At 35.2% G+C, this 24,640-nt stretch overlaps 2 long non-coding RNA genes, 15 other non-coding genes and 1 pseudogene across 18 annotated transcripts in view; all 18 read left to right on the top strand.

Annotated features, from left to right (window-relative positions):
• Positions 1–130: 130 nt before the first annotated feature.
• Positions 131–205, top strand: LOC138095578 (small nucleolar RNA SNORD113/SNORD114 family). Its single transcript, XR_011146334.1, has one exon. It is a non-coding gene; the product is annotated as a small nucleolar RNA SNORD113/SNORD114 family (small nucleolar RNA).
• Positions 206–1,432: 1,227 nt separating this feature from the next.
• On the top strand, positions 1,433–1,509 carry LOC138095605 (small nucleolar RNA SNORD113/SNORD114 family). Its single transcript, XR_011146358.1, has one exon. It is a non-coding gene; the product is annotated as a small nucleolar RNA SNORD113/SNORD114 family (small nucleolar RNA).
• A 334-nt stretch (positions 1,510–1,843) lies between these two features.
• On the top strand, positions 1,844–6,363 carry LOC138095056 (uncharacterized). Its single transcript, XR_011146296.1, has 6 exons — positions 1,844–2,115; positions 2,936–2,995; positions 3,906–3,976; positions 4,360–4,417; positions 5,316–5,399; positions 6,283–6,363. It is a non-coding gene; the product is annotated as an uncharacterized lncRNA (long non-coding RNA).
• LOC138095593 (small nucleolar RNA SNORD113/SNORD114 family) lies at positions 2,399–2,471 on the top strand. The gene has a single exon (XR_011146347.1). It is a non-coding gene; the product is annotated as a small nucleolar RNA SNORD113/SNORD114 family (small nucleolar RNA).
• On the top strand, positions 4,082–4,156 carry LOC138095581 (small nucleolar RNA SNORD113/SNORD114 family). Its single transcript, XR_011146337.1, has one exon. It is a non-coding gene; the product is annotated as a small nucleolar RNA SNORD113/SNORD114 family (small nucleolar RNA).
• LOC138095577 (small nucleolar RNA SNORD113/SNORD114 family) lies at positions 4,570–4,646 on the top strand. The gene has a single exon (XR_011146333.1). It is a non-coding gene; the product is annotated as a small nucleolar RNA SNORD113/SNORD114 family (small nucleolar RNA).
• LOC138095583 (small nucleolar RNA SNORD113/SNORD114 family) lies at positions 5,731–5,808 on the top strand. The gene has a single exon (XR_011146339.1). It is a non-coding gene; the product is annotated as a small nucleolar RNA SNORD113/SNORD114 family (small nucleolar RNA).
• A 2,325-nt stretch (positions 6,364–8,688) lies between the features above and the next one.
• LOC138095055 (uncharacterized) overlaps positions 8,689–24,640 on the top strand; it is a 34,336-nt gene continuing 18,384 nt past the window's right edge. The window contains exons 1-11 of one of the 2 annotated variants that reach the window (XR_011146294.1): positions 8,689–8,834; positions 10,951–11,038; positions 11,797–11,865; positions 12,754–12,834; positions 13,497–16,605; positions 17,237–17,361; positions 19,021–19,083; positions 20,510–20,581; positions 21,407–21,490; positions 22,054–22,138; positions 22,689–22,751. This is a non-coding gene — a long non-coding RNA (uncharacterized lncRNA). The remainder of the gene's footprint in view (positions 8,835–10,950; positions 11,039–11,796; positions 11,866–12,753; positions 12,835–13,496; positions 16,606–17,236; positions 17,362–19,020; positions 19,084–20,509; positions 20,582–21,406; positions 21,491–22,053; positions 22,139–22,688; positions 22,752–24,640) is intronic. The other variant, XR_011146295.1, reaches the window with a different exon arrangement.
• Positions 11,441–11,514, top strand: LOC138095584 (small nucleolar RNA SNORD113/SNORD114 family). The gene has a single exon (XR_011146340.1). It is a non-coding gene; the product is annotated as a small nucleolar RNA SNORD113/SNORD114 family (small nucleolar RNA).
• LOC138095608 (small nucleolar RNA SNORD113/SNORD114 family) lies at positions 12,202–12,282 on the top strand (annotated as a pseudogene).
• Positions 12,946–13,018, top strand: LOC138095594 (small nucleolar RNA SNORD113/SNORD114 family). The gene has a single exon (XR_011146348.1). It is a non-coding gene; the product is annotated as a small nucleolar RNA SNORD113/SNORD114 family (small nucleolar RNA).
• LOC138095591 (small nucleolar RNA SNORD113/SNORD114 family) lies at positions 15,127–15,198 on the top strand. The gene has a single exon (XR_011146345.1). It is a non-coding gene; the product is annotated as a small nucleolar RNA SNORD113/SNORD114 family (small nucleolar RNA).
• On the top strand, positions 15,693–15,767 carry LOC138095582 (small nucleolar RNA SNORD113/SNORD114 family). The gene has a single exon (XR_011146338.1). It is a non-coding gene; the product is annotated as a small nucleolar RNA SNORD113/SNORD114 family (small nucleolar RNA).
• Positions 16,691–16,763, top strand: LOC138095579 (small nucleolar RNA SNORD113/SNORD114 family). Its single transcript, XR_011146335.1, has one exon. It is a non-coding gene; the product is annotated as a small nucleolar RNA SNORD113/SNORD114 family (small nucleolar RNA).
• On the top strand, positions 17,637–17,711 carry LOC138095588 (small nucleolar RNA SNORD113/SNORD114 family). Its single transcript, XR_011146342.1, has one exon. It is a non-coding gene; the product is annotated as a small nucleolar RNA SNORD113/SNORD114 family (small nucleolar RNA).
• Positions 19,934–20,005, top strand: LOC138095587 (small nucleolar RNA SNORD113/SNORD114 family). The gene has a single exon (XR_011146341.1). It is a non-coding gene; the product is annotated as a small nucleolar RNA SNORD113/SNORD114 family (small nucleolar RNA).
• LOC138095599 (small nucleolar RNA SNORD113/SNORD114 family) lies at positions 20,919–20,990 on the top strand. Its single transcript, XR_011146353.1, has one exon. It is a non-coding gene; the product is annotated as a small nucleolar RNA SNORD113/SNORD114 family (small nucleolar RNA).
• Positions 22,472–22,546, top strand: LOC138095575 (small nucleolar RNA SNORD113/SNORD114 family). Its single transcript, XR_011146331.1, has one exon. It is a non-coding gene; the product is annotated as a small nucleolar RNA SNORD113/SNORD114 family (small nucleolar RNA).

Genomic DNA, 24,640 nt, shown 5'->3' on the forward strand with positions numbered 1-24,640 from the left:
AGTTAGTCATATTGAAGGAGTTGCCCTTCAGCTTTTTGATTCATAGATACTTATGTTATTACTAGTAATGAATTAGTAAAGTGATCAGGAAACAAGGGTAGATCAGAATGGAGAAAAAGGGTCTGAAGGTTGGACCAGTGATGATGACTGATGGCATATGAGTTGTATACAGTGAATACTGTGTGTCTGAAACTCTGAGGTCCAGCGAAAGAAATCTAGTTCATTTCCTTAGTTGGGAGTATCCCTATAGGCAGATGTCAGGAATATGTAGGAACCTTGTTTTATTCTTCGTGGGTCATGAAGTTTTTAAAAAAATTATTATAACAATATTACTGACCGAATCAGAAAGTATATAAATGAATAAAAATGAATGAATGACTAAAAATGGGTTAAGTATTGTTCTCTACTTAAGTGTGTAGTAAAGAGAAATGACATTAATATGAATTAAAATGAATAACTGATGAATCAAGTATATTATGCGTTTTTGAGTAAAGATGATATAGACATTGATAAGTAGTAGCCCATTATTGATCCGAGTCTGTTGCAAGTTGGATGTTTGTTTTGTTAAGGGAAACACAATTAAATATTACTATAAATTAATATATATTTAATTGTGTTTCCCTTAACCAAACATTCATTTTTATTTATTTGTATACTTTTTGATTCTGTCAGTAATATTGTTATAATTAAATTTTTTTAATTTAAATTTTTAATTTTTAATTAATTTTAATTTTTTAAATTAAATTTTTTAAATTATTATAACAATATTACTGATAGAATCAAAAAGTACATAAATGAAGAAAAATGAATGAATGACTACAAATGGGTTAAGTATTGTTCTCTACTTAAATGTGTAGTAAAGAGAAATGGAATCAACATGAATTAAAATGAATGATGAATCAAGTATATTATGCATTTTTTTATAAATTAATAAATACCTAAGTGACTATGTATGAATTGTGGAAAGTAGGGCTCAATGGATAGAATATCTCAAATTTATATCACCAGAGTCTGCTTGGTACTATGCGGAAATGATGCTCCAGCTGATTTCAGCTTTTGCTGTGATCAGGATTTCAGCTATTGCCTCTGGATTAGAAAGAGAAAAAGTTGAATGATGGTCAAGTTTGTCACCTTAGATTGGGTCACGTGTTTAAATGTATTCCTTGAATTATTTGAAGTATTAAATAAAGAAGTTATGGCCAATGATAAATATGCTGTGAAACATATTTTTAAATTAGTATTGTGCCCCATTGACATTGGTTAATGAAAGAGCATCAGTTCATGTGTGAAATATTTCTATAGATAGATATTGGAGATATTCAAGGATCTTATTCTTGGATGGTGTGACTTTTTTTTCATTTTATTATTACTAATGAATTAATGATTGATTTTATACAAATGTAGAAATGAATGAAGAAAAAGAAAGTCAACATGAAGCAATGAAGATAATTGATGCCACATGAATTGTAGATGGTGAATAATATGTGTGTCTGGAACTTTGAGGTCTAACACAAAACATAATTAATCAAATCCCTTTGTTGGAAAGATCTTGTAGAGACAGATACTAGAAAGATATAGAGATCATAGTCTTACCTTGGGTTCTTTGATTAAATTTATTATTGTTAGTGGATCAATAATGTAACTATTAAAGAAGTGTAAATAAATAGATGAAGGAGTATTAAAGAAGTAATAACGGAATAGATAAATAAAAAGAGAGTGAAGTGTTATCTAACTGTGAAGATATGTGGTGAGGCAAGAATTATTATTAATAGAAATTGAAAACACTGATGCCTCTTAGGTATCAACTGATCCAAGATCACAGAGTCAGTTTTTATTTTCTGACCATTAGAGTCAGTTTTATTTTCTATGTCAATCTTAAATTTGAGGTTATTCCTTTTGTTAAGAAAAAATTAAAGTATGAAAAATTAATGACTATCAAAGTGGTTTAAATAAATAAAATATGGAAAGGAAAATCAGTTCAGAGAAGGTCTCATTTTTATTGACTCATCTACTCTGCTTCGTATCTCTCAGAATGGACCAGTGGAGCTGGTTGAAAAGCTCTTTCACGGACGTGCTCTCTGGTTGTCTCCATGCCTTTGGTGTATAGAGGCCCATGTGAGTAATAAAGTTTTTGTCTTCTTTTGATAGGTTTTTAAAAAGCATATTTATTGGCCAATGATAAATATGAGATTATTCCCAAGCCTTTTTTTAAGTTAAAATTTAGGGTAGAGTAAGAGTAATTAATGAAACAGATCATGTGATAAATGATTCTAAGGACAGACGTAGAATACTCAAGTTTCCTATTCTTTGGCTTTGTATGAATTGTAGAGTTTTAGAAACTATTATTTAGGAATAAGGAATTAGCGTACAGGAGAGTGAATAAAAAGAGGCTGAAATGTGGATCGATGATGACCGTTGGTGGAGTATGAGTCATGGACAATGACAACTTCATTCTGGAATCTGAGGTCTACGAAAAAGACATAGAGTCTATTGCCTCTTTTTGAAATGATCTTATAGGCTGATTTTAGGAATCTAAATGGACTGTTCTCTTAGATTATTTTCTTGGATTTTGATTCTTCTTATAAGTGGATCAATTAATTAAGAAACAATGTATAAATATTGAAAAGTGAAGATTAATAGCATGAAGATATGTGGTAAGGCATTAAAAACCACTAAAATATATTGAGAATACTGAATTCCATTAAGCAAAATAAGTGGTTTGAGTGCCTTTTCTTCTTTGGCTCATGTTAATATAGATGTTCTTATTCTGGGTCCATAGCCAGTTCAATATTACTCATTTTTTAAAAAAGGAAATTTGTAAGTATGATTCCAAATTAGTATATTAGTAATTGATAGACTAAATGTAAGGCAGAGTGCACACAATAATGGATTTAGTGTCTTGATTTTGTTATGTGTTTTGCTTTGTTCTTCTCAGAAACAGAATGCTGAACCTCGAAGTTCATGGTGGCCTCACTGTAGGAGCGTTAAGCCCACTGTAAGTAGTAATCAAAGCTTGTGCTTGGTTTGGGTGATGTGTTGACGGTTTCCCTGTAATAATTTAAAATGTATTAAGTATAAGAAAAGAGACCAACTACGGTCCAGCAATTAAACTGGAAATGTATGAAACAGGATGGTGTTTAATCTATTTTTACAATAGTGACTAATGGAAGAGCTATTTTCAATTAGCCAATGATTCTAAAGAAGAATGATACTGAAGGCTCTTGTCCTTGTGCTTCTGTGATTCGTGTATATTTACTTAATTTCAATTAGTATATTGATGAATTAATGTATAAGGAATGTAGAGGAGAATGAGAGAAAGACGCCTAACTTCAGGTCCATGTGGCATAAGAGTCACTCACATGCCACATGTTTGGAAGTCTGCAGGCCAACACACAAAAATCTCATCTGTTTCCTTTCTCATCAATGAGCCTATGGATTGATGTTAGGAATATATAATTATATTCTTCTTATAATTTTCAATTCATAGGTTTCTATATTATTAATATAAATGAATCCATAACAGAACTAATAAATGACATGGAAAAAAATAATGGTGATACTGATGCCTTGTCCACCCATGAATGTATGTGGTGAGGCGAGAAATAATATAAACTGAGAAAACTGATGCGTGTTGAGAAGTAAATGGACCAGTGATGTCACCCCCTTTTCTAAGGATCGTGCAGACAATGACATTGATAAGTACGACCCAGTTTGATAAGCCTGGGTTTGTCTCAAATAGAGAATGTCAACTTTGTAATATTATAAATTTATATGTAGATCATATGTACATATGTTTAGAAGAGTTAATAGTTACCTGAGTAAATCAAAAAATGATGAAAACAAAGACTGAGGGAGAAAAGAAAGATTTCGATTTTTCATTATTTATTTTTCCTTGTGCCTCCTAGAATCAGTGCACTCAAGCGGATATATGCGTTTTCCATGGTTTCCTTTGTGTATTGAGAGCCTAGAGAAGAATGTGAGTAAAGGTTCAAGTTCTTGTATTTCATGAGGTTTTGTAAAATGTAATTCAAAGCACCGATCATGAAAAATGTGCATGAGAATGAAGAAACGGGCTCAGGTCTGGACCAGTGATGACTGTTGGTGGAGTATGAGTCACGGACGATGACCACTTCGTGTCTGAAACGCTGAGGTCCAGTCAAAGTCTGCTGCCTCTGTTTGCAATGATCTTACGGAAAGATGTTAGAATTGTGTTTCTCAGGATCACATTATTATCTTTATATGTAAGCTTATATATAAGTATAAATTATGAAAAATAGTACTCATAACTGAAGAAAACAAAGACCAATTCAGAGAAAGTCTTAGTTTTTTTTTTTGTCTTCTCTGCTCTGTACTCCTCAGAATGGACGCACACCAGTGGGTTTCAGTATCTTCTGTGGTCTTGGACTCTATGACTGATGTGAGTAATACAGTAATTAAAATTTATGTCTTTGAGAACTTTTTTCTCACGTATCCACTGTATTATAAAAGTGTGAAACATAATTAATAGTTAATTAATGAATCGATCAACAGACTTATGCCGATAAGAATGAGGAAATAGAGGCCTATACATGGACCAGTGATGATGACTGATGGCGTATGAGTCATGGATGGTGAATACTATATGTGCCTGAAACTCTGAGGTCCAAAAACAGTGAAAATGAAAATCATTCAGTTGTGTCCAGCTCTTTGCAACCCCATGAAATGTACAGTCCATAGAATTCTCCAGGCCAGAATACTTTCCCTTCTCTACGGGATCTTCCCAACCCAGGGATTGAACCCAGGTCTCCCATATTGCAGGCAGATTCTTTACCAGCTTAGCCACAAGGGAAGCCTGAGGCCCAATAAAAACAAAATATAATCTGTTGCTTCTATTTGGCATACTATTACAGACAAATATTAGGAAAGCAAAAGAATAATTTTCTTGGCTTGAGTTTATCAATTTTTCATCTTACTATGAAAAATTGCCCAAAGAAAAAATCAATGTACAAGTGTAAATAAATTACATTGAAGATGTTGGAGTATATTCACTCTTAATATATGTGGTGAGTCAATAAAAACTCTTAATATTGATTGATAATACTGAAGTTCATTAAGTTCAGGTCCTTGACCTCTGTGGCTAAGAATGATGCAGACAGTAAATGACAGTAATTGTTCTTATTCTTGGTCTGTGTCAAGCTTGACCTTGTTTTGTTTGTTAAGAATAAGTTAATAAATATGATCCCAATGTACTATATTCCTAAGCAACTATGTAAAAACTAAAACTAGTGCAGTGTCCTTCAATTTTGTTATCAACTGCTCTGATTTGTATTCCTCAGAATGGATGCACCTGAATTTATTAAGCATTTGACTGTGATCAGGGCCTCGGCTGGTTTTCCTGTGTATAAATACATGTGGGTCATGTAAGTAGTTGTCAAATTCTTCTCTTGGATTGGGTGTTTGTTTATTCATTGTGATAATAAAAATAGCATTAAATGTATTCAAAGAAGAGTAGCCATGGTTTATAGATGAATACAGAAGTGACAGGAGATGTTCTGTTGCTTAATTGGTGTTGATATCAATGAAGATGGTCAATGAAGGGAGTATATTCCATGTGGCAAATGACTGTATAGATAGATATTAAGGATCTTTTCCTTGAGTATTTGTGATTCACAGATATTTATTTTACTATTATTAGTGAACTGATGAATTGATCAGTAAATATATATGAGAATGAAGGATGAGTTCCTTACTTGGACCAATGATGAAGACTAGTGGAGTATGAGTCACATATACGATGAGTACTCACGTGTCTGAAACTCTGAGGTCCAACACGAAGAAATCTAGCCCAATCCCTCTATTGATTCTACTGATTCTATTGACAGATGTCAGGAATATTTTCAATACAAAGACATTGTTCTTGGTCTTTGTGTTCATGAATTTTTACCAAATCTTACTCTAAAAGAATAAATGGCAGAATAAATAAACAAATGTTTAAGTAAAGATGAAGAGGCTGAAATATTGTTCATTCTTAGAATGTATAGTCATGAAAAGAATACTAATATAAATTGAAGCCAATATTAGATGGATCAAGTGTATTATATCTTTATTCAAGGATGATGCAGACAGTAAGTAATAGTTTCTACTCTGAATCTGGTACAACTTTGATGCTTCATATGTTAAGTGAAAAATAAAGAAATATTACCATTAATCAGTGAATACATAAATGACTCTTTGATGGAAAAAGTGAATACATGGAGAGAATGTCTCCATTTTTTATCATCTTCTCTGCTTGGTACTATCCAGAATGGATCCTACAAGCTGATTTAAGCTTCTGCTCTGATTAAGATCATCATGTTGCCTCTCTCAGGAGGGTAACAAAGGTTAGTAAATGTTAAAGTTCTTGTCTTTGTTTATTTGTTTAAGGATTTCACAGGGGTTTCATGTTTGGGAACACATGTAAGAATTAAAGATTTTAAAATTTAATAAAAAAAAACAGTAATATTAAAAAATAATAAATATAATGAAAATGGACTATGTCCAAATATAAAAATCATTTGAAACATTATATAAATTAAATGATAATGAAATATTATGTTGTTAACAAAAATTGAAGTTCATTGATCAAAGAGATAAAGTCTACATGAGATAGGATTCTATATAGTATGTTTAGGATATTCAAATATCTTGTTCTGGGATTGTGGAATCATGTATTCATCATATCATTATCAATGAATTAATTTAATTTAGTTGATCAGAAGTAGAAATGAATGAAGGAAAAGAGACTCAAACATAGACCCGTGATGTCAGCTGGTGGCAAATGAATTATAGGCAATGAATACTATGTGTCTGTTACTCCCAACACAAAAGATAATTAGTTGAAGCTCTCTTTTGGAAATGATCTGGTAGATGGATGTTAGAAATATATCAAGAATCGCATTCTTATTTTGACATCCTCGATTTATTATTACTAATGGAGTGATGGTAGAATAAAATAGAAGTAGGTAGATAAAGAGCAATGCCCAAGTCATCTGCCAGTGCAGGAGACACAGAGACACCGTTTTGAATCCTTGCTCAGGAAGATCTCCTGGAGGAGGGCACTCCAGTACTCTTGCCAGGAGAATCCCCGGACAGAGTCATCTGGTGGCGGATGATCCATAGGGTTGCAAAGAGCTATAACGAGTTGGACACAAATGAAGTGACTTGGCACGCACCCACACTATTGGCATTTTTCATTTTATTTAAAAACATGAATAGTTTGTGAAATTACTTCATGAATTAAAGAATGGACAGATGAAAAGTAAAATTACTAATAAGTAGCTACCAACAAAATAAAGTTAAGGAAGACCAAATATGGATATATGCTGAAGATATGCAGTGTGGCAAGTTTTATGAAGTCATTGAATTCAGTATAATTTTCTAAAAGTTTGAGGCTTTTACATTCTCTTTCACAGCTACTTATTATTCCAGATTAGGTTTGCACCACGGTTTACAAACATTCCTCTGTCGAGAAGATCTAAGCTATTAACTTAGTGAAGCAACCTGCAGGAAAATGTAAGATATTTACAGTGCTTGAATGCGGAGTGGATAGTGAGTCTGTGATGGTTCTTTTTTACATCTTTAAAGAAGGTAGAATTTAAATGAGAAAGAGTCAAGCAGGAACCCATGATGTGAATGGAATGCATTCTGAATGTGTCTTGTGATTAATTCATTTCTGCATCATTGAAGTTCATTTCAAAAGGAGATTTGATATTATTATCCGTGGGAATAAGTCTTTAGTTAGATTTCTGTAATTTTCAAGAATCTAATTCTGGGGTTTAGATAGATCCTGGGGACTTGTTACAGTAGTATACAGGAATAAATTAAAGAATCAATAGGTAGATGGATAGATAGAAAATTTTGTTCATCTAGTTCTGAAGTGCAGCATTATGTTAAGAAACCAGTAGATCACAGGTATTTCCTCTCTGGTTCAGTAAATGTGCAGCAGGGTTCTCACGCTTGGTCAGAATCACCCAAAGGGCTTGTTAGATGACAGGTTGCTGGCCCCAGAGTCAGCATTTCTGACTCAATACCCTTACTGTGGGTTCCACTTATCTGTCTTCCTAATATGTTCCCACGTTCTGCTAATGCTGCCTATCAGAAAGCAATGTTTCTAGAGCATCACTGATAAAGTCAAATATATGTCATAATAATTAGTGTTCTTGCTGTGTGTCAGTGCTGAGTTTCAGGTAGCATATTTTTCAAGAAATAACAAATTTAGTAATTAATAAATATCTGAATATTTAATGGAGAAAGGGGGCTCTCCAGTTGGCTCAGATGGTAAAGAATCCACCCACAGGAGACACAGGGGATATGGATTCGATCCCTGAGTTGGGAAGATCCCCTGGAGCAGGAAATGGCAACCACTCCAGTATTCTTGCCTGGAAAATCCCATGGACAGAGGTGCCTGGTGGGCCACTGTCAGTGGGGTTGCAAAGAGTCAGATATAACTGAGCACGCATGCACATGGAGAAAATGTCTCATTCTTTTAATATTATCTTTACAGACCACTAAATGGGTGCAGCTGAACTGAAAAGACCAAGGTCTCTGGGCTGCCAGTATGTTTAAGAAATGAGTATATGACTACATAGATGAACAAAATCTGTCAAGGACAGATCTGTATGAATGATGAGAAATGAAAATTTATGATTAATTTGATTATGATTAATTGGATCACTTTGGGTGATTTTAAAAACAGTTTGAGTCCCAGTCATCCAGTTTTACAGCTGTTTAAATTTTTGTTTTAGGTTTTCCCTAAACATTCCTTAGTTGATAGCAATATAAGCTATTTTCATCATGAGGAAGAGCACATTGGAGATGTAAGTATAATACTAGTCAGTAGTTTAGTTCTGAAAAAATATTTAGCTCTGATTGGGTTCATGGGCTTCCTCGGTAGCTCAGCGGTAACGAATCTCTCTGCTATGCAGGAGACATGGGTTCGATCCCTGGGTAAGGAAGATCCCCTGGAAGAGGGCATGGCAGCCCACTCCAGTATTCTTGCCTGGAGAATCCCATGGGCAGAGGAGCCTGGCGGGTTACAGTCCATAGGGTCACAAAGAGTCAGACGTGCACAATGCGTTCACATTATGAGAAAAAGGCCTACCATGGACCAATGATGGGAATGGAATGCATTTTGAAATATTTTTTTATGATCAAACATCTACAAACTACTGAGGTCCATGACAAAAAATTATGTTTACATCTGTGGAAAGGGATATATTTCAGTAATGTTCAAGGATTATATTCTCAGTCTTTGGTGGTGCATGAATTTTGATTTTATTATCTTAAATAATTTAATGGAAGAATAAACAAATATGTCAGTGTATAAAATGAAAATGGTGAAGCATATCCGAGTATGAAAATGTGTGGTGAGGCATGACTTACTGTTAATATAACTTAGACCCTCATTAAGGAGGTTCTCATTAAGCAGTAAACGGATGAGGAGGTTACACTTTGGGGAAGAATGATAGCGGCAGGGAAACAAATTAAGTCTGTTCTTGCTTTGAGTCTGCGGAGAAGGCAATGGCAGCCCACTCCAGCACTCTTGCCTGGAAAATCCCACGGACGGAGGAGCCTGGTGGGCTGCAGTCCGTGGGGTCGCTAAGAGTCAGACACTACTGAGTGCCTTCACTTTCACTTTTCACTTTCACGCATTGGAGAAGGAAATGGCAACCCACTCCAGTGTTCTTGCCTGGAGGATCCCAGGGACGGGGGAGCCTGGTGGGCTGCCGTCTGTGGGGTCGCACAGCGTCGGACACGACTGAAGTGACTTAGCAGCAGCTTTGAGTCTGAGTCTGAGTTCAAGTTAGTTTGTTTATTTTAGAAAAAAAGAAATCACTATAAATAATAAATACACAAGTGACTGAGAAAATGCCATGAGAAAAGCAGGTGTTAATGGGATGAATGTCTCAAGGTTTTATCTGCATTGCTTATACCCAGAATGAACTGAACTAATAAGGTAAGCCTCCTGCCATGGCAGTGAATTCCGTATTAGGAGCAAAGGGGCAAATGTGAGTAATAGGCCAAGCTCTCATCCTGGTGGGGGTGTCTTGTTTAAGAATATTCACTGTTTTGTTTAAAACATGCATTAAGTATAATCTAAGAAGTTTGCTGTGGCCCATTATGCAATTCATATGTCACACGTGGTCCTTAATGAGTAGGTGCTCACCTAGACTGAGAATTGCTGAGGCAAATTATTGTATGTACAGATGTTAAGGGTGCTTGAGGCTCTTGTGCTTGAGGTTTTGTGCTTCATGTACATTTTTTTAATTAATATTAGTCAATTAAAAATTAAAAATCAACAAGTGTGCAAATAAATGAGGAGAAAGGGCAAATTGTGGACCAACAAAGGACCGCTGGTAGGGTATGAGTTCATCAGGGGTGATGGCTGGCCTGTGTCCGGCACTGAGTTGTACTATACAGAAAGAGACCTGGTCTGTTGTCTCTGCTGGATGTGATCCTGAGGCAGGCTAGGAATGCTAGTCCTAGAATTTAGTCCTGGACAAAGTTCTTGGACCTTAGTGGTTCATGAATTTTGGTGGCATCATTACTACAAAAAAAATCAAGAACAAATCTATTCAGTTACTTGAGTAAATAAAGATCAAGAGGGTAAAACGTTGTTCAATTATGGGAGATGAGACAACAAATACTATTAATTTAATCTGGAAGTATGAGTATTTTTTAAGAAATAATTGGATCAAGGGTATTACCTCTTTAGCTAACTATCTCATGCATAGGCAGAGATAATATATAGTCACTGATAATGCTCTGTGTCAGTAGTGAGTTAAGAGTTGTTCTTTTTTTAGGACATGAGACAGAAGTATTAACATCAGTTAGTATATATTTAAATGACTAAGAAAATGTAATGTGGAAGCAGTGATCAATGGACATAAGGCCTGAATTATTTTGTCATCTGCCATGCTTTGTACTCCTCAGGATGGGTTCTCAATGCTGTTCAAGTTTCTACCATGATTCCTGTGATCAAAAAATGTATGGCTGCATCTATCTATGTGTAGGAACCCGTGTAAGTAACAGTTAAGTTTCTTACTGACGTAGCTAATTGTATTCACTCTGAAGACTTGGAACTGGCCTGGCAGTCTAGTGGTTTTGATTCCATCCTTCCGCTGCAAGGGACGTGGATTCAATCCCTTTTCAGGGAACTATGATCCCACATGCTATGCAGCCAAAAAAAAAAAAAAATCTATGAAATATAATGATGGAAGGCCAATGATAGCCTCACAATGAAGGTGGTGTTGGTATGAAGCATGATGTTGATTAATTGGTATATTAAACACTGAGTCTGTTAGGAGACATATGTTAGGAATTTTCCAGAAACTACTTAGGTCTTTGTGATTTACACAAATTAATTTTGTTATTATTTGTGAATGATTGTATTAAGCAAAAAATGAAGACTACAGGTTAAATCTGGACCAATGATGATGACTGGCGCATATGAGTCATGTATAGTGAATACTACGTGTCAGGAGCTCTGAGGTCCAACACAGAAAGAATCTGGTAGGAAATGTTGCTTTAGACATTTCTCATGTATGTGCAAGGATCTGGTTTTCGACGTGTGATCAGAGATTTAAAAAATATTTTTGTAACAGAATCAATAGGAGAATAGTTAATATCTGATTGATTAAGAGAAAAATAATAAATATTACTATAAATTAACAAATACCTAAGTTACTATGTATATGAATGGTAGAAAGTATGGATTAATGGTGAGAGTGTCTCCATCTGCTTTTAATCACCTTGTATACTTGGTACTCTTCGGGACAGATACTGGAGTGGACTTCAGCTTCTGCTACAATGAAGATTATCAGTGTCTCTGTCAGGAAAGAGACCAAGGTGGGTCACGATCAAAAATCTTGTCTTGGTTTGAGTCTTCATTTAAAGGCGTGTTTGGTATTATTAAAAATTCTTAAATTAAGAAGTTAGCGATTATCAATAGTAAATACCTATGAAACTTGATTAATTGATAGCATGTAACATTAAGATTGAATAACAAAAGAGATATGGTCCATGTGGGACGTGATTGTATAGACAAACTGTAGAATCTTCCTCTTGGCTTTTTCATAAGGAATTATTTTTTCCTTATTATGAAAATTAATAATTCAATAATTAATAATTTGATCAATGCACATGCAGACATCCATGAAGAAAACGAGACCCAAACAGTAGACATGGATCACATAACAGTCGTCATGACTGGTGGCATCTGAATTGTAGATGATGAAAAGAAGTGTCTGAAGCACTGAGATCCAACACCCAAAATACCGTGTTCAAACTTTAATTTGGAAAGGATTTTATAGACAACTGTCAGAAAGACACAAACACCATGTTCTTAGGTTTATAGATTTAGGTTTATTATGAATGGATCATAGATAGAATCATTAGAGAAGGAAGAAGGAGAAAATGAAGTAGTCTTCAACCGTGAGGTGAGGCAAAATATATTACTAATCAATTTTGAAAACACTGAAGCCCATTGAGGAATAAATGGTTCAAGTATGTTGCTTCTTTGGCTAAGGATCATGTAGACGTGGCTAATTAAGAGTCAGTTCTATTCTGGATCAGTTCCAAGGTTGGGTTTGTTCTCTTTGTTAATAGAAAAAATGTGTATGTGTAATGGAAAATTAATAGATTCCAAAAAATGGAGTAAGTGATGTGGAAGGGAAGGATCGATGTAGATAAGATCCTAATCTTTTTTTATAAACTAGTGTGCTCTGTACTCCACAGACTGGACATACTTGAGATGATTTAACCATCTTCCATGATCCCAAGCCCTTTGGTTGCCTCTATAGAAGTATGGAGGCCAGTGTAAGTAATAGTAAACGTTCTTTTGTTAATTTGAGTATTTACTTAGGAGTATTTACCCTATGATTAGGGTGAATTAATGAGTGAATAAACAAAGAGAAATTGTGCCAATCCTGGACCAATGATGATGACTGGTGGTTTGAATCACAGATGATAAATAGTGTGTGCCTGAAACTCTGAGGTTCAGGAGAAGGAAATCCAATACGTTATCTCTGCTTGTAAAGATCCCATAGATAGAAATCAGGAATATACAGGGATCTTATTTTTTTCTTTGTTCATTCATGCGTTTTCACTTTATTGTTCTAATCGGAGAAATGAAACAATCTATAAATATGTACATAAAGCTGGATGAATATATCCTTATTCAATTGAAAAACTGTGTGTTCATGCAAGAAATACTGTTAATAAATTTGAAAAGAAGTCCAAAGGGAAGCAGACAGTGCCTGACTGTTAAGTTTTGGGGTAAGAATAATAGACAATAGTCGTAGTCACTGCTTATTTTCTTGTTAGGGACAAGTTTTAAGTTTCATTTTCTTAAGAGAGAATGAAATAATTTAGAGCATTCTAAATTAATGATTGGCTAAATCACTAAAAATGAAATGCGAAAGCAAGGATCAGTGATTAGTCTCCGTTGTGTGTCGTTTGCTCTCCCATGTACTCCTCAGAATGGATGCCCTTGAGCTGACTTAAGCATCTTTCCTGGTCTGGAGGCCTGTGGTTGCATCTGTATGTTAGGACAGTGGAGAACAATGTGAGTACTTGTCAATGTTCTTGTCTTGGATTAAGCCATATTTTTAAAAGATATTATTAAAAATTAAATATCATAAAAAATTCCAAAAATCTGATGTCAAATACCATCGATACAAAGCAATATGACAATTAATTCATATATGAAGCACTGAGATCAGTTAATGAAAGAGTTGATTGTCAGCGGAAATGATTGTTTAGATGGATGTCAAAGATATTCGAGGGTCTTACTCATGATTTATTTGTGTAACTTATGCTCACTTAAGTAATAATGAATTAGTAAATGTAGATGTTAGTAGGGAAAAGAGCCCCTCCTAGACCATATGACTGGAAGCATGGGAGTCTCTGGTAAATACTGTGTATCTGTAACCCTGATTCCTCACAAAGCAAAATCTAGTCAATCTTTGATTTTTTTAAATGACCGCAGAGATGGATGTTAGGAAAGTACCAACATCTTATTTCATTTTGGAGTTTACAAATTTAGATATATTTAGATTATATATTCAGAGAAGGCAATGGCACTCCACTCCAGTACTCTTGCCTGGAAAATCCCATGGACAGAGGAGCCTGGTGGGCTGCAATCCATGGGGCACGACTGAGCGGCTTCACTTTCACTTTTCATTTGCATGCATTGGAGAAGGAAATGGCAACCCACTCCAGTGTTCTTGGCTTGCAGAATCCCAGGGACGGGGAGCCTGGTGGGCTGCCGTCTATGGGGTCGCACAAAGTTGGACATGACTGAAGTGACTTAGCAGCAGCAGCAGCAGATTATATATTTAGATATATCAATGATAATCAATAAGCAAACCATTAAAAATGTAAAAGAAGACAGGGAAGCGCTGTCCACTAGGAACATATGTGGTGAGGTAAGAAATATTATTAATAAAATTGAAAACATTCATGCCCGTTAAGCTAAGCATTTTGCCTTCTTACTGAAAAGGTCATAAAGACACTGATATGTAAGAGTCAACATTATTGTTCTGGGTCAGTTTCAAGTTTAAGTGTTTCTTTTGTTAAGAGAAAAGAATGCTACATTATGAAAAATTAATAAATGCCTAAATGAGTAAATGAAAGGTGGAAGACAAGGATCAGTGGCGATAAAGTTTCCATTTTGTCATGTTCTCTGCTCTGTACTCCTTAGAGTGGGTACTCCTAAACTGGTAAAAGCATTCTTCCACAGTCATGAGATCCCTGGTTGTATTCATGTGTTAAGAATGTGGAGGCCATATGAGTAATAGAGAAATTTTGGTTTTAGTTTCAATGTTTTGTTTAAAGGTACTGACTTTATTATTGTGAACTGTGACATACAATCAATCAATGAAATCCAAATAGCCCAGTGTGAAATATGGGATTAATATGAAGCATTATATGATTAATTCATATAGTGAAAACAGAATAATTAAAGAAATATTGACATGAAAGTGGTTCTATATATGAGATTTCTAAGCTTTTTGTGGTTCTAATAATACCATTTAAAAATTATTATTACTGAATTATGAATTAAGCAATAAATAATATAGAAATAATGAATTAAAAGAGGTATGACATTGAATCAATGATAACTACTGGGGGGGTATGAGTTATGTCTGATAAATATAAATCTAGAACTCTGAGGTCTAATGCAAAACAAATTTTTTTTTTCTTTTACATTTTCATTCTTAATTATAATTGAACCAATGAAAGAATCACCAAATAAATATGTCAATCAATGAAGAGAAAGTCTCAGTATTTCTATCACATTCTCTATTTAACACTTTTCAGAATCAAAGTTCAAACCTTTATTGTGATCAAAGTTATCATTTTCATGTTGCTATGGGACAGAGACGCAGGGAAGTAATGGCCAAGATTTCCATCCTGGTTTGGGAAATTGGCTGAAGTGTTTTCATTGTAATAAGTTCAATCAAGGACTTCCTTGGTGGCCCACTAGTTAGTAGTTAAGTTCACCTTCCAAGGCAGGGTTGCAGGTTTGATACCTGGTTGGAGAGCTAAGATCCCAAATGCCTCATGACCAAAATACCAAAACATAAAAAGAAAAGTAATATTGTAACAAATTTAATAAAGACTCTAAAAATGGTCCGCATAGAAAAATCTTAAAAAAAAAAAGTCATGGTTTCTGGATCGATGATGATCCATGCCAGTGTATGGGTTATCAATTATGAATAATACATATCTGGAACTCTGAGGTCCAATGGAAAAGAAATGTGGTCTTTCTCAACATGGATTTTCATTGGTTCCTCAATGGTGGTAGTGATTGGAGAGAAGTTTGAGATATTCAAGGGTATTTTTGCTGTGCTTGGGGTCATCCTGCTTTTATTTCATCAGTATTGATGATGTGATGATTTATATGATCAAAATGAATGAATGAAAGACCTACAACTGGGCCTAACGGACGCAAAGATGAACTTGGGTAGAGGAGGAGGGGTGGGCAAGTAACCCCGAGTATCTGGGAGCCCAAGGGCCGTGACAGTACATCCCTCTTGTCTACTTGTCTTTCTTCATGTGGACAGATATTGGGAATCTACAAAGTCATATTCTTAGGTTGGGTTAGTGAATTTAGATTTCTTGTTATCAAAAGACAGGTTCCTTGAAAGGATATACCTACTAGATTGAGTAGAAAAGGTCAGTTAGTGTCTCCTTTGGACACTTGCGGTCGAGCAAGAAATAATGATAAAAATTGCCTCTGTGGATGCACATTTAGCAACATATGAACCTAAGAGGTCAACTGCTTGGCCAAGCGCCATGCAGATGAACCACAGGAAGAGTCACTTGTATTGATTGTATACTCTCAAATTTGAGGATAGTTTTATTTCTAGAAAGCAACATCTTTGCATTATGAAATAGGTATTGATTCCTCATGATTCAGAACATGAAATCTGGAGTGGAAGAATCACTGACCCTAAATATTTTTTCCTCTCTCTTTTTCTTTGGTTTTCATGGACTGGACTCTATTCATGAGAATTGACGCCTTTGAGCTGAATAGACTGTCAGTAGTCCGTGGTCGTGAACCTTACGATTATAGAAACCCGTGTGAGTAATGATCACATTTAAGCAGTGTATCTAGGAGAGATGTGTGGAATTAATGGTTAACGAATGTAGAAATCAGTGAAAACAGTGGATCGATGATGACTACTGGGTGGCGTATGAATTGTGTATGATGAATGCGTGATTGGAACTCTGAGGTCCAATGCAAATAGAATCGAGTCCATCCATTATCCTGATGGGAGTGACACTATAGCAGAGGTCAAGAATGCATCAGGGTCTCATGGTCCTTGTTTTGATGCTGGAACTTTCTGTTGAGTAGAATGGACAAATAGAGTAGGTCTTCCTAAACACATGAAGAGATGTAAAGGTGAAAGGCAGAAGACAATTGCCAGTCCTGGAAGTATGGGTTGAGACAAGGTAGACTGTGAATATGGCAAGGACACCTCAGAGTTCAATGAGGAGGCCATGGGCCATAAAGGTTAGCACTTAGGGAAAAGATGGCGGGGACAGGGTAGGTCATAGTCAGCCTTTGTCTTGTGACTCTACTAAGATCCAAGTGGTTTGTTTTCAAGAGATTTCCCACATAGCCTAAGTTAAGGAAAGCCTGAACGGAAGCAGGGAGCTGTGGAGAGTGTCTCCACGATCCTGATGATCTGCTTTGCTTTATACTTCTCAGCGTGAATGCATGGGATCTGATGGAGGGATTCCTCATGGAGCACCAGCCTAGGATGGCATCTTCGGTGTTGGAACCCTAGACCCTAGACCCATGTGAGAATCATCTGATTCCTCATCTGTTCTAAGGTAGTTTCTCTAAAAGTAAAGATTACACAATTCACTTAGGTGGCAGAAAATGAAAGAAGGCCATTTTTTATCAGTTTCTTGATGAACAAGGAAGTGATGGAGGGGTAAGACGATAGCAAAGATAAGACAGAGATGGAATGATGTGAAAATTTTCTGGAGACCTATGAGCCATATGACACCTTCTTGGCCTCCTTTTAACCCCATAGTGTTAAAATCGTCATTAGTGAATCAAGGCATGAATCAGTTACCAATGTGGAATGAAAAGTCATGGTGTTTGGATCAGTGATGATCCATGCCAACGTATAAGTCTTTGATGAAGAATAATACGTGTCTGGAACTCTGAGGTCCAATAGAAAAGAAATGTGGTCTTTCTCTTCATGGGTTTTCATTGGTTTCAGTAACTGAGCCAATGAAAGTATCAAAAAGCATGCATACACATCTGTGAAGGGCAAATGGCTCTCTCTGTGCGCTCCTTCTCTGCTTGGTACTTGTCAGAATAGGAGCTCATGGAGATTTCAGCCTCCATGGTGATCAAGGTCGTGAGCTTCAGGTTGCTCTGAGACAGAGAGCTAGGTGAGTGTTTATTCAGTAAATAATATAGAAATAAATGGGGTGAAAGAAGATAACATTGGATGATTGGTGCCTGCTAGTTTCATGTGAGTTGTGTGTGATGAATACATTTTATGGAGTCTGAGGTATTACATAAAGGGAATCTAAGAATTTGGGGGGAGGCATTCGTGTTGGAATGCACTTTTTTGGAGCCAGTAGACCATTTTGAGCATTACCTGCTCTTTAACTCTTTTTGCTGTTTTCTATTGGTTATTATTTTTCCAATAAGATGTTTGAAATATAATCAAATAAAGTTAGTCACTCAATTGTGTCTAACGCTTTGTGACCCCATGGTCTGTAGCCCACCAGACTCCTCTATCCATGTGATTTTGCAGGCAAGATAATGGAGTGGGTTGCTATTCCCTTCTCCAGATAATCAAATAAGGCCATTTTTATCCCATTGATAAATAAGTAATGAATATGAAGCTTTCTATTGATTAATGCATTGTGAAACCTTACAATAAATATGAGACACATTTGAGATGAGAGTTTCTGCAGAGATATATTAGCTATAACAAGGTTTTGTTGAGTATTTTCCAAGTACCGAGTGTTAAAATTTTAATTAAGCCTTTCCCCCTGATTTTGTGCCTTACCATTGCATCTTTGTGTTAGAAATAAAAGCCCAGTTGTCAGTAATAGCCAACTGCTTGCCTTGGTTTGCTTGCTTAGTTTATCATGGATTTGTTGATTTCTGCGTTTGTGTTATTTGTGCGTGTCTGTGTTTATTAAGGTTACAGTTTGAAATTTTCATCCAGAATAACAAAAAGTCATAGCTTTCAATTATAGCTCAGTGAAAAATAGAGAATTTGATGAAATATTAGTTGATTAATATATAAAGCAAAAACAGCATTTAATTTAAAAAAAGATGCTGAAATCACATTGCTGTGAAATTGAACTATTTACACCGTAGTGATGTCCTAGGCTTGTTAGGTTTTTTGGGAATAATAGACTTTTAAAATGTTTATTAATTAGTTACTTGTTTAGTCAATAAACAAATAGAAATGAAAGAACATAGACACACACATGGACCGATTATGCTTATCATTCCAGGAAGAGTCCTGAAGGATGAAAACGTTTCTGAGGAGTCTTTCTGAGATCCGACCCAGAACATAAGTAGTCTATGTCCTTTGTTGAAATTGTTTCTATAAAGAGTTGTCTGGAATACAAAAAGATCATATGCTTGTTAATTTCATAGTTATAGTGGTTATTAACAATGAATCTATGATGAAATCATTAAACACATAAACATGGAAGGAAAACTTGTGAAAGTGTTCTCATATGAGTATCTTCTTTTTAGACAAGGGATTGTGAGTAAAAATTCAAAATGCTGAATCCCATTAAACTGGTGAGGGTCACCCCTTTGGCCAGAATGCTATAGACATGCTTATGTAATAGCCATTTATTTATTCTTTTTCAGACTAAAGATTGAAGTTTTCTTTTAATAAGTTTAAGAAAAAAATATAGGAGGAATAAATAATGAATAATTAAGTGTGGTGTAGATGAAATGCCCCAAGTAAGGATCAGTGGCGATTTGGTCTATTATTTCCATCCTCTTCTGTGTTTTGCGCTCCTCAGACTGAACGCGCTAAAGATGATTTAGCATCTGTCGTGGGCACCAGATCTGTGGTTGCCTCTGAATAATAAGAGAATGGAGATTAATGTGCATAATAGTTGAAGTTCCATTTTCAGTATTTCTTATTAAAGAAATTCACTCAATCATTAAGGAATGTGGAATATGAGCAGAGAAGGTAGCTGCATTTCTGTCTTGAGTATGTATCTATGAACCATTATGCTGATTAACCCTAAATGGAAAATGACTATTAATGTGAGATATATTAAACTAGCAATAATTCTGTATACACCAAAGCTCCTGTGTTTTTAATTGCACTGCTAAGATTATTAGTGAATTTATGATTTATGCAGTAAAGAAATAGAACCATATGTAGAAAAAGAGGGTCAATATTGGATCAGTGGTGACCACCCGTGGCGTATGTGTCATGCGTGATCAATACATGTCTGGAACTCTGAGATCCAAGGCATGGAATCTAGTCCATTGTGTTGTTTGAAGTGATCCTATAGTGAAAGTTTATGGATATAAAAAGATCTTTGTTTTGGTTATTATGACCATGCATTTTGTTTTCTATTTTTATGATTTGATCAATGAAGTAGTTAATTGCAAATTTATAGAATAAATGATGACTATAAAGACTTTTCAATAATAAAAATTTGTGGTTTTTGGGAAATAATACTAACATGGACTAATACATTAATATATATTGAAAAGACTGATATCCATTAGGTAAAAAAGTCCTGGAAAGATGGTACCTCTTTGGTTAAGAGTGATTTGGAAAATGATGGGCAATAGTTACTGACTGAGGCGGTAATCAATTGGACATTAGATTCATTAAGGGGAAATGAAGTCAATATTATCATCATTTAGTAAATGACTACGTTACTGTGCAAATGAAGCACAGATTATTGGACCAATGGGGAGAACATCTGAATATTTTTATTCCCTTGTCCGCTTGTTATTCTGTAGAAGGGGTGTTCCTGCTGCTTCAGCCTTCGCTGTGTTCAGTCCTCGGCTGCCTCTGTGTCAGGAAGGCCTAAGGTAAATAATGGGTCAGGTTGTTGGCTTGGGTGATTTGTTTGAGGTACTCATGATGTTATTAACAAGTATGAAATTAATAAAAATGTTGCCCATAGTTGAGTGGCAAATGTGATAAGAAACATTGTTTTGATTAATAAATTATGTGCAGGATTGAGGTTGAACAAAGCAAGAAAAAGCCTCTGAATGAAAAAATATTCTGTAAGCTGAGATTATGAATATGAAGGTCTTATTCCTGGGACATTTACTGAATCACGTAGTATTGTTATTATTAATACCAATTAGCTGATGATTTAATCAATGCAAATATAGAAATGAATGAAGAAAAGAGACTAAGTCACGGACCAATGATGATGATCGTTTCGGGTAGAGTCCTGAACGATGAAAACATGTCTGAAACTCTGAGGTCCAACCCAGAACACCTGCAGTCTCCTCCCTTTTCGAAACTGCTTTTCCAGAGAGAGGTCTGGATTATTCAAAGACCATATTCTTGTATCGATTTTCCGGACTTAAATTTGTTGTTATGTATTAATGGATCTGTGACGGAACCATTAAATAAATATAAATTAATGTAGAAAGAAAAAATAGGGTGAAGTATGGTTGAAAGTGAACACATTTTCTGAGGGTCACTTATTTGACCAAGATTAGATAGAAATGCAGAAATAAGAGGCAGTTTAATTATTGTGTTTTTTCTTTTAACAAAACAAAAAAAATTGAGAGAATAAGAAAAAATAATAAATACCTAAATATTGAGAAAACTTAGTTCTCAATATTGAGAAAACTTAGTTCTCAATATTTTTATTATATTGCATTTTCTGTACTCCCCAGAATGAACGCGATAGAATGATTTAACATCTTCCATGGACGCCAGCTCTGTAGTTGCCTCTGTATAACAGGAGGATGGAGACTAACGTGAGTAATACCTGTTCTTTTTTCCAGTTTGTTTTGTCATTAAGGTGATTCACAGTATTATTAGGAATGTGGGATATAAGTAAAGAAGGCAGCTGTATCTCAGCGTTGAGTATGAATATCAGTTCAGTTCATGTGTTCAGTCATGTCTGACTCTGCGACCCCATGGACTGCAGCATGCCAGGCTGCATATATCCATATAATTGGATAATATGAGATTCTATAAATAAATATTTAATTACAAATAAAGATGGAGTAAAACACTAATTATCAAAATATATAGTGAGACAAGAAATAGTATTACTGTATCATGGAAACCCTGAAGTTCAGTTAATAATGAATGGTGCATGACTGATACCCCTTAGGGACAGGATATGGGTGACAGGATCTGAGTGAAAGACATTCTTCAGGTTCTGGCACAGAGGCGAGATCCCAGTGGTTCGTTTTTGACAGATGTTGCGTGTATCCTAAGTTGAGGGTGGCCTGAATAATAATGTGAGTGTGGAAGCCGGGAACAGTGGGGACTGTCTCTGCCATCTCGGTCTGCTTTGGTTTGTATTCCTCAGAGGGCGAACCCGAGGCCCGAAGGAAGGATTCCTCGTGGAGTACCTGCTTAGGATGGCATCTTTGCTGTTAGAACCAGAGACCCGTGTGAGCATAATCAAATTTGTGGTCTTGGGTTGAATGGCTTGTCTAATGTTTTTGCTGTGTTATTAATATATTTGAAGTATGGTTAGAGAGGGTCATTTTAATCCTGTTGAGAATGAAGAAATTAGTATGAAGCATTATATTGCTTATTGCCTATGTGAAAAACCGATCATAGGCAAGAGAGACATAATGGTGTCAGTATTTTTCTAGAAACATGAGTGTTGGCTGTGTCAAGTCTTTTGTTGGGTTTTGTGAATCATAGAGTTATAAGTTATAATTAGCAAATCAATGAATTAATCAATTAACAATACGGAATGAGGAGCCAGTCTTCTTTTCTGGATCAGTGATGATAAATGCCGGCGTATGAGTCATTGATAATGAATAATATGTGTCTGAAACTCTGAGATCCAATAGAAAAGCAGTGTCTTTCTATTCAAGCATTTTCATTGGTCATGATAATTGAGCCAATGAAAGCATCAATAAACAAGTCTGCAGATCAATGGAGAGAAGGTTTCAATCTCTGCTTTCACCTTCTTTGTTTGATACTTCTCAGAACAGAAGCTCAAGGTGATTTCAGCTTCTACTGTGATCAATATCATTTTCAGGAAAGAGCAAGGTGAGTAATGCTCAAAAATTTCATCTTGGTTTGTGTTGTTGAAGTGGTTTCATAATACTCTGTGAAAGTAGTAAGTATAAGCAAAAGGTTAACTATATCCCAGTGATAAATATGACTTGAGACCATATGTTGATTAGTTGATAATATATAACATTGATATTTATTAATGAAAGGTATAATCTATTTTGGTGTTAATTAAAGAAGAGTCAGGGATGTTTAATGGCTTGCTCTTTGGTTTTTGTTACTCAAATATTTATTTTGTTATTATCAGTGAAGTAATGATTTAATTGATATGAATATGAGTATAAATGAACTAAAAGTGGGCCCAAATGAACCAGTGATGATGATAGCCTGACCATGGATGGTGTATAAAAGAGTCTGTACTCTGAAGTCCAATGAAACCCATACTCTTTTTCTTTATTTCTTCCTGTGCACAGGTGTTAAGAATGTACAAAGTTCAAGTTCTTAGACTGCATTTAAAAACTATTACTATATCAATGAAAGCACTATTAAAGATATATAGATAATAGATGAATGAAAATGGTGAATTATTATCTACTTATGAACTTATATGATGAAGCAAGAGATATTAATAAAAAGTGCCAACCTTGATGTCCATTTTGAAATGGATGGTTCAAGGGAGTCACCTCTCTGGCCAAGTATCAGATAGGCATGAACTATTCAGAGTTGACTTTATTGTTCTGAGTCAATCTCACATTTGAAGTTATTCTTTCATTTGAAGTTATTCTTTCTGTTAAGAGAAAACAATGTCTGCATTCTAAAAAAGGTGTGAATTCCCGCGTGACTGGTTAAATGATGGAGAGTCAGTGGTGATCCATTTTTTTTTTTTTCTTCTCATTGATCATGCTTTCTGTTGTTCACAATGGACACATGGACACTTTGAGTCTCGTAATGCGCCTTATGATTGTATCTCTATGTTAGAAGCACAGAATCCAATGTGAATAATGGTTAAATTTCTCATCATAGTTTCAGTGACTTTTTTACCTCTGCGTATACAGTGTATTATTTGAATTTCCATGTACTATAACCAAAGGGCAATGCAGCTCAGTGATAAATATAGAACTTTATGAAACAGGAATTTATTAACTCATAGATGAATAACAGCATATTATTTATTGGGATTAACATATGTATACTACTGATGCTATATATAAAATAGTTAAATAATGAGAACCTACTGTAAAGCACAGGGAACCCCACTCAGTGCTCTGTGATGGCCTAAATGGGAAGGAAATTCAAAAAAGAGGGGGTATATGTATACATACAGTTGATTCATCTTGCTATACAGTTGAAACTAACCCAATATTGTAGACCAATTATACTCCAATGAATCAACATATATTCAATATGAAAATACTAGTGAATTATAAAAAATTAAAATGAGTACACTGCTCTGAGAATGATTAGTCATTGAGCAAATAGAAATACACAGCAAATAGAAGGCTCGGTCATTGGGCCAGTGATGATCAGGAAAAAAAGAGTCCCGAGCAGTGAAAAGATGTCTGAAACTCTGAGGTCCAACACAGAACATAAGTAATGTGTTCCCTGTGTGCAATTATCAGAAATGTAAAAATGTATATTCGTGTATTGATTTCGTAGACTTGCATATGTTATTACTAACGGATCTGTGATGGTGGAAGCAGTAAGCAAATAAAAATAAATATATAAGGACAAATAGGATGAAGCAGTGTCCATATTGGAATTTGTGAGACAAAAGATCCTATTAATACACGTTGGAAACACAGATGCCCACAAAATAAATGAGTGAGAGGTGCCTGTTTGACCCAGCTTGGCTAGAAATGCATATGAAAGAGTCAGTCTAGATATTCTGTCTCCAATTGAACTTTCCTTGTAACAAAATAAAAGAT

This window comes from Capricornis sumatraensis, chromosome 19 (genome assembly GCF_032405125.1).
Source record: "Capricornis sumatraensis isolate serow.1 chromosome 19, serow.2, whole genome shotgun sequence".
Classification (NCBI taxonomy): Eukaryota; Metazoa; Chordata; class Mammalia; order Artiodactyla; family Bovidae; genus Capricornis; species Capricornis sumatraensis.